This window comes from Salmo trutta, chromosome 7, assembly GCF_901001165.1.
Source record: "Salmo trutta chromosome 7, fSalTru1.1, whole genome shotgun sequence".
NCBI lineage: Eukaryota > Metazoa > Chordata > Actinopteri > Salmoniformes > Salmonidae > Salmo > Salmo trutta.
Genome location: NC_042963.1, coordinates 13,042,253 through 13,054,289, shown reverse-complemented (window position 1 = coordinate 13,054,289; position 12,037 = coordinate 13,042,253). Strand labels below are relative to the sequence as shown.

The following is a 12,037-nucleotide window of genomic DNA, read 5'->3' as shown; positions in this document are numbered from 1 at the left end:
CATACCAAACGTAACATATCATGCTAATTTGAGTGTCCTGGATTTTCATTTACTATGCTACGTCTACCCCTGAGTCCAGGTTGGTCTGCTGAGATTGTTGGTCTCTGCCACTCTGATTTCTGTCACTCTACTCATACCTGGTCCTGTTTGGTGCCGTATATATAGCCCTGTATGCCCCTGACAAGAAAGGTGCAATGGGTGTTGTTGGAACCAAATCAAACCCAGATGGCCATCACAGTGCAATACAGAGAAACTACTGTATGTGCCAAATGCAGTGCATACGGAAAGTATTCAGACCCGTTTTACTTTTTCCACATTTTGTTACGTTACAGTCTTATTCTAAAATGGATTCAATTGTTTTTTTCCCCTCATCATACTCAGGGTTGGGGAGTAACGGATTACATAACATGTAAGGGATTACAAAAACTGTAATCCGTTATGTTACCCGCAAAAATATTGTAATCGGACTACAGATACTTTTGAGGATTACTTTCAAATTCAGTAAGGATGTTTGCAGGAAAACATCTTTGACAGTTGTTTGTTTTCTCAATGACATTCAAATCAGCATCGAAAAAAGGCACAAGTTTAAGTTTGTTCCACCTGAGCGAGTCTGACCACAAGGAGACCACTATGATGACACACCAAATGTGTTTGATGGATCGCGGGAAAAGAGCAGGAATAGGATTTTGTAGGCTACAGTTCAAGCTATGTCTTCCAATGGTGCGACTGCTGTCGGCATCCAAAGATAATCCAACTTGAATGAACATTTGGAGATAAGGATGACAGCAGTGCTGTAGTCTACAGCAGTACGGATATCACTTATTATTGATATCTACATAGCACATTGATGTAAATCACACTTCTACTCTCTGATTTAGCTATTTGCGCCTTATGGATTGTGGTTGTTGTGGATGGCTGTTCACAAGTCTAAATGTGTATTTGAACCCAATAAGTTTAAGCTGCCTATCAATCATTGTTTTTGAAACCAGTGGACAGCCAGTGAAAAATGCACTCTTGCAACAGCTACATAGTGGGGATCCCAGTCTATGGAACAAAAATGGGGCTTTTATTGCTCAATCTAATTCATTCTGATAAAAAAAAAATATCCATAGGCCTAATAGACACTTGCTCAAACTCGCACACGTTTTATAGACTTAAAGGGGCAATCTGTAGTTGCTACATCCATTTTTGGACTTTAAATTATATATATTAATGTAAAGGTATAATTTAATGTAGTAGAAGGCGATGGGTTAGAACAAGTATACAAAACCAACCCATAAAGTAAAATGTAACATCCATATATGGCCAGCTATGTAAACTTTAACATTGATTTATCCTGCAATAGATGTTGTTCAATTGGTAACATATATTTTTGTCTTCTTCTAATACCTCTAAATTACATTACTGAGTTTAGGTAATCAAAAGGTTACGTTACTGATTACAATTTTGGACAGGTAACTAATAACTGTAAAGGATTACATTTAGAAAGTAACCTACCCAACCCTGATCATACTACACACAACACCCCATAATGACAAAGCAAAAACTAAAATATCACATTTACATAAGTATTTAGACCCTTTACTCAGTACTTTAGTGAAGCACCTTTGGCAGTGATTACAGCCCCGAGTCTTCTTGGGTATGATGCTACAAGCTTGGCACACCTTTATTTGGGGAGTTTCTCCCATTCTTCTCTGCAGATCCTATCATGCTCTGTCAGGTTGGATGGGGAGCGTCACTGCACAGCTATTTCAGCTATTTTCAGGTCTCTGATGTTCGATCGGGTTCAAGTCCGGGCTCTGGCTGGGCCACTCAAGGACATTCAGAGACTTGTCCCAAAGCAACTGCTGCGTTGTCTTTGCTGTGTGGTTAGGGTCGTTGTCCTGTTGAAAGGTGAACCTTCACCCCAGTCTGAGGTCTTGAGCGCTCTGGAGCAGGTTTTCATCAAGGATCTCTCTGTACTTTGCTCCATTGATCTTTCCCTCGATTCTGACTAGTCTCCCAGTACCTGCCGCTGAAAAACATCCCCACAGCATGATGCTTCCACCACCATGCTTCACCATAGGGATGGTGCTAGGTTTCCTCCAGATGTGGCACTTTGCATTTAAGCCAAATAGTTCAATCTTGGTTTCATCAGACCAAAGAATCTTGTTTCTCATGGTCTGAGAGTCCTTTAGGTGCCTTTTGGAAAACTTCAAGTGGGCTGTCATGTGCCTTTTACTGAGGAGTGGTTTCCATCTGGCCACTGCCATAAAGGCCTGATTGGTGGAGAATGGTTGTCCTTCTGGAAGGTTTTCCCATCTCCACAGAGGAACTCTGGAGCTCTGTCAGAGTGACCATTGGGTTCTTGGTCACCTCCCTGACCAGGTGTGTGCCTTTCCAAATCATGTCCAATCAATTGAATTTACCACAGGTAGAAACATTTCAAGGATGATCAATGGAAACAGGATGCACCTGAGCTCAATGTCGAGTCTCATAGCAAAGGGTCTATTTTATTTGATCTTCATCTAAGTCACAACAATAGACAAACACAGTCTGCTTAAATGTATAATAATAATAATAATAACAATTGTGCGTTTTCATGTCTTTATTGAACACACTGTGTAAACATTCCCAGTGCAGGGTGGAAAAGTATGTGAACCCTTGGATTTAATAACTGGTTGACCCTCCTTTGGCAGCAATAACCTCAACCAAATGTTTTCTGTAGTTGTGGATCAGACCTGCACAACGGTCAGGAGGAGTTTTGGACCATTCCTCTTTATAAAACTGTTTCAGTTCAGCAATATTCTTGGGATGTCTGGTGGGAACCGCTCTCTTGAGGTCATGCCATAGCATCTCAATCGGGTTGAGGTCAGGACTCTGACTGGGCCACTCCAGAAGGAGTATTTTCTTCTGTTGAAGCCATTCTGTTTTACTTCTGTGTTTTGGGTCATTGTCCTGCAGCATCACACAACGTTTGTTGAGCTTCAATTGGCAGACAGATAGCCTTACATTCTCCTGCTAAATGTCTTCTTAAACTTGAGAATTAATTTCCATTGATGATAACAAGCTGTCCAGGCCCTGAGGCAGCAAAGCAGCTCCAAACCATGATGCTCCCTTCAACATACTTTACAGTTGGGATGAGGTTTAGATGTTACATTTACATTTTTTTACATTTTAGTCATTTAGCAGACGCTCTTATCCAGAGCGACTTACAGTAGTGAATGCATACATTTCATACATTATTTTTTTTTCTGTGCTGGCCCCCCGTGGGAATCGAACCCACAACCCTGGCGTTACAAACACCATGCTCTACCAACTGAGCTACAGGGAAGGCTTGTGCTTATTTTCTCCACACATAGTGTTTGTTCCTTCTAAACAACTCAACTGTAATTTAATCTGTCCACAGAAGATTTTGCCAGTTGCGCTGTGGAACTTCCAGATGCTCTTTTGTGAACTTCAGACATGCAGCAATGTTTTTTTTGGACAGCAGGGGCTTCTTCCATGGTGTCCCCCCATGAACACCATTCTTGTTTATTGTTTTACGTATCATAGACTCGTCAACATAGATGTTAGCATGTTCCAGAGATTTCTGTAAGTCTTTAGCTGAAACTTGGATTCTTCTTAACCTCATTGAGCATTCTGCGCTGTGCTCTTACAGTCATCTTTGCAGGACGGCCACTCATAGGGAGAATAGCAACAGTACTGAACTTTCTCCACTTATAGGCAATTTGTCTAACCGTGGACTGATGAACATCAAGGCTTTTAGAGATCATTTTGTAACCCTTTCCAGCTTTACGCAAGTCAACAATTCTTAATCTTGGGTCTTCTGAGATCTATTTTGTTCGAGGCATGGTTTACATCAGGCAATGCTTCTTGTAAATAGCTAACTCAAATTTTGTCAGTGGTTTTTTAGAGGGCAGGGCAGCTCTAACCAATCTCGTCTCAATGATTGTACTCCAGGTTAGCTGACTCTTGACTCCAATTAGCTTTTGGAGAAGTCATTAGCCTAGGGGTTCACATACTTTTCCCAACCTACTGTGAATGTTTAAGTTATGTTTTCAATATAGACAGTTTAAGCACACTGTGTTTGTCTGTTGTTGTGACTTAGATGAAGATCAGATCTAATTTTATGACCAATTTATGCAGAAATTCCGATAATTCCAAAGGGTTCACACACTTTTTCTTGCCACTGTATGTAAATATTTATGTTTTTATGCTTTATAAATGTGCAAACATTTCTAATAACCTGTTTTTGTTTTGTCATTATGAGGTATTGTGGGTAGATTGATGAGGAAAAACATGTATTTAATACATTTTAGAATAAGGCTAGTAAGTAACAAAATGTGGAACAAGTCAAGGGGTCCGAATGCACTGTAACAGGCTAGTTCTGTTTTTGGTTTTTAAAATCTCTTTACTTCAGGCTGTTCCTCCTCCTCAGAGGGACAGTCAGAGAGACTCTCTAGCTTGTTAGAGCAGCCTTTCCTTTCCTTTGACTTCTGGAGAGAGACAGAGAGAGAGAGAGAGAGTGAGAACGATAGAGAGAAATTAGGTTATTGTGTTCTGTCAGACAACAACATGCACCGCATGACCAGGGATTACCCTCCTTTGAAGATCCCCCTTCCTCCTCCTTCATTTTGGATTTACATGGATTCTGCATTTTTTCATATTGTCCTGTGGAATCACCCCCTTTGTCTCTTCTGCTGTCTTATATGTTTACACGGTACAAACAGATATGGTATTTTAATCCCCCGGTGTTGTATTTCTTATCAACAAAGAATCACATGTGGATAAAGGTTTAAATAATTAGCTTAATGTAAGTCAAGAAGAACCCCTCTTCCCGACACACATACACACACATGCACGTGCACATACGCACCCACACACACAAGCGCTCAGGCAACGCACACACATCCACATGCAAGAAAAAGAAAGGCACACATACACACACACACACATGCAAGAAATGCATTTCACTGTACTTGTGCACGTGACATATTTTAAAAAAAATGACATGACACACACACACACACACACACACACACACACACACACACACACACACACAAACACACTCACACAAAGTTGAGAAGAGATTGACTGCATCACTAAGGTATCAAACTTTTTGTTCAAGTAGTTGACACACAGTTCGGACACTCATCGGTATCACACAAGACATGCAACCAGAGGTCTCTTCACGGTCCCCAGGTCCAGAACAGGGTCTGGAAAACACACAGTATTAAATAGAGCCATGACTAAAAGGAACTCTCTGCCACCCCAGGTAACTAAGCTAGCAATAAAACCAGATTAAAAAAACACCTTTAGGCACGACGGGGACTGTGGAGAGACACAGACATTTTATGCATTTTGTATTGCATTTTGCATTGTATTTTGTATTGTATTTTGCATTGTATTTTGCATTGTATTTTGCATTGTATTTTGTATTGCAATTTTGCATTGTATTTTGCATTGTATTTTGTATTGTATTTTGCATTGTATTTTACATTGTATTTTGCATTGTATTTTGTATTGCATTTTGCATTGTATTTTGTATTGTATTTTGTATTGCATTTTGCATTGTATTTTGTATTGTATTTTGCATTGTATTTTGCATTGTATTTTGTATTGTATTTTGCATTGTATTTTGCATTGTATTTTGTATTGCATTTTGCATTGTATTTTATATTGTATTTTGCATTGTATTTTGTATTGCATTTTGCATTGTATTTTGTATTGTATTTTGTATTGCATTTTGCATTGTATTTTGTATTGTATTTTGCATTGTATTTTGCATTGTATTTTGTATTGTATTTTGCCTTGTATTTTGCATTGTATTTTGCATTGTATTTTGTATTGCATTTTGCATTGTATTTTATATTGTATTTTGCATTGTATTTTGCATTGTATTTTGCATTGTATTTTGTATTGTATTTTGCATTGTATTTTGTATTGTATTTTGCATTGTATTTTGCATTGTATTTTGTATTCTATTATGTGTGTGGTTGGTATACGACTGTGATATGAGGTTTTCTCACCTGGCTATCTTAACATGAATGCACTAGCTTCTGCTGAATGGTTAAATTGTAATGTAAATGTAGTGCTGGTATGTATATTGATGTATATTATGTATTTTATTTGTTGTGCTGTTTCCTATTTGGTCCCCAGGAAGAGTAGCCGCTGCCTCGGCAGCAAATAATTGGGGATCTTAATAAATACAATATACACACACACACACACACACACACACACACACACACACACACACACACACACACACACACACACACACACACACGCGCACACACACACACACACACACACACACACACACACAGAGAGAGAGACTGACATCTCTGTAGCTGAACACACATAGTGCACATACATGCTACAGATGGAGAGGCAGTGTGGAGGCTGTTTGCATCATGTTGAACACAGTCCTGAGATGTAACGCAAACTGACACAATATTCTAGCTATTTTGTCTAAACAACAACTGAATAAATCTGATTTAAACGTAAGCATCACTTGCTGAGGAGCGGCACAAATTATGGACCAGCACACCATTATCAATCTATAAACCTATTACAGATTTATGCAATTACTATTTTTTCTGGGCTGGCCAGATATTCAAACAGAAGCAGGACATGTTACCAATTACTCCAGCATCCACTATGAAGTCTAGATTACTACCAGACAGACCCAGATATGTCAGTTGGTTGATAAGAAAAAACAACACAAGTTTTCAGCTGTTAGCGGATTGCAAAGAGATAGCGAGAGAGAAAGAGAAACTCTTTAGTGGGGTTTTTTGTGGTTTTTTTTTACACCGTCTTGTTTTTGATCAAACATTTGCTTTCAGCCAGTAACACATTGTGGTTTCTAAAAAAAAAAATTTTTTGTTTGCTCTTGAGTATTGTTCATCTCATAAGTTAATATATTTTTGGGGGCTAGAAAGAATATTGCATTCTGCATAGAGACTTCTATTTGATTTGCTGTTGATTAGCGGTTCAATTGTTACGCTACATCCTAGGCAATAACTTTAATCCATTATTTGTACTACGTATGATGTCATACAATGAATTATAAAATGGGAGGTTCGAGCCCTGAATGCTGATTTGCTGACAGCCGTGGTATATCAGACCATATACCACGGGTACGACAAAACATTTATTTTAACTGCTCTACTTATGTTGGTAACTAGTTTATAATAGCAATAAAGAAACTCGGGGGTTTGTGGTATATGGCCAATACACCACGGCTAAGGGCTGCGTCCAGGCAGCTCCGCGTTGCGTTGTGCATAAGAACAGCCCTTAGCCGTGGTATAATAGCCATATACCACAACCCCCCGGGCCTTATTGCTTAAGTAATGAGACACAAGAGGAGTGAGTTTGTGGGGAAATAAGGTTAGCTGCCTGCACACAGGAGACTGAGCATTCACGCCGCAATTGTTGCAACCCCTATTACTAGCCTGTTCAACCTCTCTTTCATATCGTCTGAGATCCACAAAGATTGGAAAGCTGTCACAGTCATCCCCATCTTCAAAGGGGGAGACACTCTAGAACCAAACTGTTACAGACCTATATCTATCCTACCCTGCCTTTCTAAGGTCTTCGAAAGCCAAGTTAACAAACAGATCACCGACCATTTCGAATCCCACCGTACCTTCTCCGCTATGTAATCTGGTTTCCGAGCTGGTCATGGGTGCACCTCAGACATGCTCAAGGTCCTAAACCGTATCATAACCGCCATCGATAAAAGACAATACTGTGCAGCCGTCTTCATCGACCTGGCCAAGGCTTTCGACTCTGTCAATCACCACATTCTTAATCGGCAGACAACAGCCTTGGTTTCTCAAATGACTGCCTCGCCTGGTTCACCAAATACTTCTCAGACAGAGTTCAGTGTGTCAAATCGGAGGGCCTGTTGTCCGGACCTCTGGCAGTCTCTATGGGGGTGCCACAGTGTTCAATTCTCGGGCCGACTCTTTTCTCTGTATACATCAATGATGTCACTCTCGCTGCTGGTGATTCTCTGATCCACCTCTACGCAGACGACACCATTCTGTATACATCTGGCCCTTCTTTGGACACTGTGTTAACTAATCTCCAGACGAGCTTCAATGCCATATAACTCTCCTTCTGTGTCCTCCAACTGCTCTTAAATGCAAGTAAAACTAAATGCATGCTCTTCAACCGATCGCTGCCCGCACCTGCCCGCCCATCCAGCATCACTACTCTAGACTGTTCTGACTTAGAATATATGGACAATTACAAATACCTAGGTGTCTGGTTAGACTGTAAACTCTTCTTCCAGACTCACATTAAGCATCTTCAATCCAAAATTAAATCTAGAATCGGCTTCCTATTTCACAACAAAGCATCCTTCACTCATGCTGCCAAACATACGCTCGTAAAACTGATTATCCTACCGATTCTTGACTTCGGCGATGTCATTTACAAAATAGCCTCCAACACTCTACTCAGCAAATTGGATGCAGTCTATCACAGTGCCATCCGTTTTGTCACCAAAGCCCCATATACTACACACAACTGCGACATGTATGCTCTCGTTGGCTGGCTATCGCTTCATATTCGTCACCAAACCCACTGGCTCCAGGTCATCTATAAGTCTTTGCTAGGTAAAGCCCCGCTTTATCTCAGCTCACTGGTAACCATAGCAGCACCCACCCGTAGCACGCGCTCCAGCTGGTATATTTCACTGGTTACCTCCAAAGCCTATTCCACGTTTGGCCGCCTTTCCTTCCAGTTCTCTGCTGCCAATGACTGGAACGAATTACAAAAATCACAGAAGCTGGAGACTCATATCTCCCTCACTAACTTTAAGCATCAGCTGTCAGAGCAGCTCACAGATCATTGCACCTGTACATAGCCCATCTGTAAATATCCCATCCAACTACCTCATCCCCATATTGTTTTTGTTTCTTTTACTCCTTTACACACCAGTATCTCTACTTGCACATTCATCTTCTGCACATCTATCACTCCGGTGTTTAATTGCTAAATTGTAATTACTTCGCCACTACGGCTTATTTATTGCCTTACCTCCCTAATCTTACCTCATTTGCACACACAGTATAAAGATTTTTTATTTTGTGTTGTTGACGGTACGTTTGTTTATTCCATGTTTAACTCCGTGTTGTTGTTTGTGTCGCACTGCTTTGCTTTATCTTGGCCAGGTCGCAGATGTAAATGAGAACTTGTTCTCAACTGGCCTACCTGGTTAAATAAATGTGATTTTTTTTTGAAAAAAAGGTCTCATTCCTGGCCTCACCCGCAGGCCATCGGCTCAAACACTAGTCAATATTCAACGGAAACGATCCTGCCTCTGGTCTGATCAATGCTCTTTATGAATCATATCTAAATTAATTGGAATTGATTCCAGTTTTATGACTTTAGAGCTTTAGTTAGAGACTGTCCAGTGGTCCATTAGGGTATGAGGCCACATTTGTTAGATGTAGTAAAGCTGGGATCTAAGGACTGTCATTGACACACAAGCCATGTGTGTGTGTGTGTGTGTGTGTGTGTGTGTGTGTGTGTGTGTGTGTGTGTGTGTGTGTGTTCAGAAGTAGGAAATCTATCCTTTGCAGAAGGGGTGTTATTGCTTCGAGGCAAACAACACTGAGCCATGTATGAGAGCACCAGCTGTGTGATCTCGCAAGACCTTTAAACAGGTTAACATTCACAAGGCCATGGGGCCAGATGGAATACCAGGAAGAGTACTCAGAGCTTCAAGTTCCTTGGTGTCCACATCACTAAGGACCTATCATGGTCCAAACACACCAACACAGCCGTGAAGAGGGCACGACAAGTCCTCTTCCCCCTCATGGGCCATCAGATCCTCAAAAAGATCTACAGCTGCACCATTGAGAGCATCTTCACTGGCTGCATTACCGCTTGGTATGGCAACTGCTTGGCATCTGACCGCTAGGCGCTACAGAGGGTAGTGCGTACGGCCCAGTACATCTATACCAGGCAGTGACAGAGGAAGGCCCTAAAAATTGTCAAAGACTCCAGCCACCCAAGTCATAGACTGTTCTCCTTCCTACCGCACGGCAAGCAGTACCGATGCACCAAGTCTGGAACCAACAGGACCCTGAACAGCTTCTAACCCCAAGCCATAAGACTGCTAAATAGTTAACAAAATAGCTACCTGGACTGTGTAGATTGACCCCCCTTTGCACAAACTATTTTATAGTCATAAAATACACTTTTGCAACTGCTTTATTTCTATCATGTTGCCTAGTCACTTAATTCCTACCTATATGTACATATCTACCTCAATTACCTCGTACCTCTCCCTGCATATCGACTTTGTACCGGTAACATGTGTATATAGCCAAGTTATCGATTTTTCTCTCAGATTTTTTTCTCTGCTTTGTTGGGAAGCAGGCATTTCACTGTTAGTCTACACCTGTTGCCTACGAAGCACCGACTGGATGAAGGCATCCTTTGGTTAAAGGGTATTGGGTTGTTTGTTTGAAAAATGGTCTGAGTGGCTTGTCAACACAACGCCTGCTGTTCCCATAGTGACAGCTCTGACGTAGAGCGCTCTGTTTTCAAAAAGATTCAAAACCTCAAAATAAAACATAAAAGACATTAGGGTGCAAATGCAAGTGGACCAGCAGCTTGAGGTTGCCTGGGAAACCTCTCACCAAAGAGACGGGGGGGAAGAGTGGTTATTGCTCTGTCTAGTGAGTAATTATCTGTGGTAGTGAACAGGAAATGAAAAAAAAATACTTGTCTAAAAAAAGAACAGCCACAATGGAACAACACGGCAGGGTTTCCATGGCAGGGAGTATGTTGTTTTCGAGGTGAATGTGGCCCACCCTACTTTAACGGGCTGCTGAATTGTGTGCCTGCATGGGAGGCTTGTTGTCGGCATGTAGCACTTTATAAAGTTGACACAATCAGAAGAAGCAGCACTGTAATCCAAATCAATTCAGCTGGAGGCCTGTTGTTTTCCTACCTGCTGAGATGTGTCTGTGGAGAGAATACGCTGTCCCTCCCACATCCCACACACCGCTCATTCTTCTCTCTTCATCTATCAGAATCCTCAAGGGTAGATATGAAAAGTGGGTTTCTGTTTGTTTGGAAAGGCTGGAAGTTGGGAATCATGGCAAAACAACTATTCCGAGCTTAATTACATATGAGACAAAATAATATTGTCACATCGCTAATGAATATTTTCTATGTCTTAGAATAGCTCAATATCTTATTGGCAGATTCCTGCTCCAGCAGCAATATGAAGTTTGCTCAAATCTTGACTAAAGCTTGACTTGACTTGAATATGTTTTTGATGTTGGCAAGTTTAAATTGATGGAGCTATGATACAGACTTAACTTAATTGACGTATCCACATGCGTGAACCATTAAAAATGATATAAAAGTAATGTGTAAAAGCCACCCAGAGGATTTGAGCTGACCTGCTCTTCATTCTTTCTGGGCCAACTGAGAATTCAATTGCATATGATTTTCTTTTGGTGCCCTTCTCACTCAGTGACTAAAATATGCAAGCAGCTGAGAGATTTTGTAATGAGCCAGCTACTGGAGTCTAACAACTTGAATTCATTATATAATCAAGGCCTCAAAGTAGGTTGGGGATTGGAATTGAATAGAGCCCCTATCGTAATGCAAGCTTTACTCCTTTACTCCCTACTATCTACTAAAGCCCATGCCCCCCACAGGATATAGAAATACTATGGTTCACTCCTTTATACTTTGTGTAGCTATGTACAGTACCTGGGAGAGAGTGAGGAATTCTCTATTATTAGAGATCCCTGTCAAAAGGCAGGCAAAGTAAATGAAGCAAACGGAAGTGGAGTATGATAAACACAAAGGAAGCAGCTGCTGACTGAAATTCTCTTTCAGTGCTGCCTCTTGACCTCACTGAAAAGCATGGATAGATTTCACTGGTTATGATATTTTGTGCTTTGATCATGTGAGCGTGAGGCAGCCAGATAAGAGTGTGGACTAGCTGACTGGTGAGTGGCAGCATTGTATTGTTGTTGTGAGTCACATCGAAGGCTATGCATCTACACTTCTA

At 41.0% G+C, this 12,037-nt stretch overlaps 1 protein-coding gene and 1 non-coding gene across 3 annotated transcripts in view; both read right to left on the bottom strand.

Annotated features, from left to right (window-relative positions):
* LOC115196957 (protein shisa-like-1a) overlaps positions 1 to 12,037 on the bottom strand; it is a 69,259-nt gene that overhangs the window by 30,381 nt on the left and 26,841 nt on the right. Inside the window, exon 4 of one of the 2 annotated variants that reach the window (XM_029758023.1) lies at positions 4,398 to 4,478. The exons of the other annotated variant lie outside the window; for it this stretch is intronic. The gene's annotated coding sequence lies outside the window, so the exon portion shown is untranslated. The remainder of the gene's footprint in view (positions 1 to 4,397; positions 4,479 to 12,037) is intronic. 2 annotated transcript variants of the gene reach the window in all.
* trnat-ugu (transfer RNA threonine (anticodon UGU)) lies at positions 3,241 to 3,316 on the bottom strand. Its single transcript has one exon. It is a non-coding gene; the product is annotated as a tRNA-Thr (tRNA).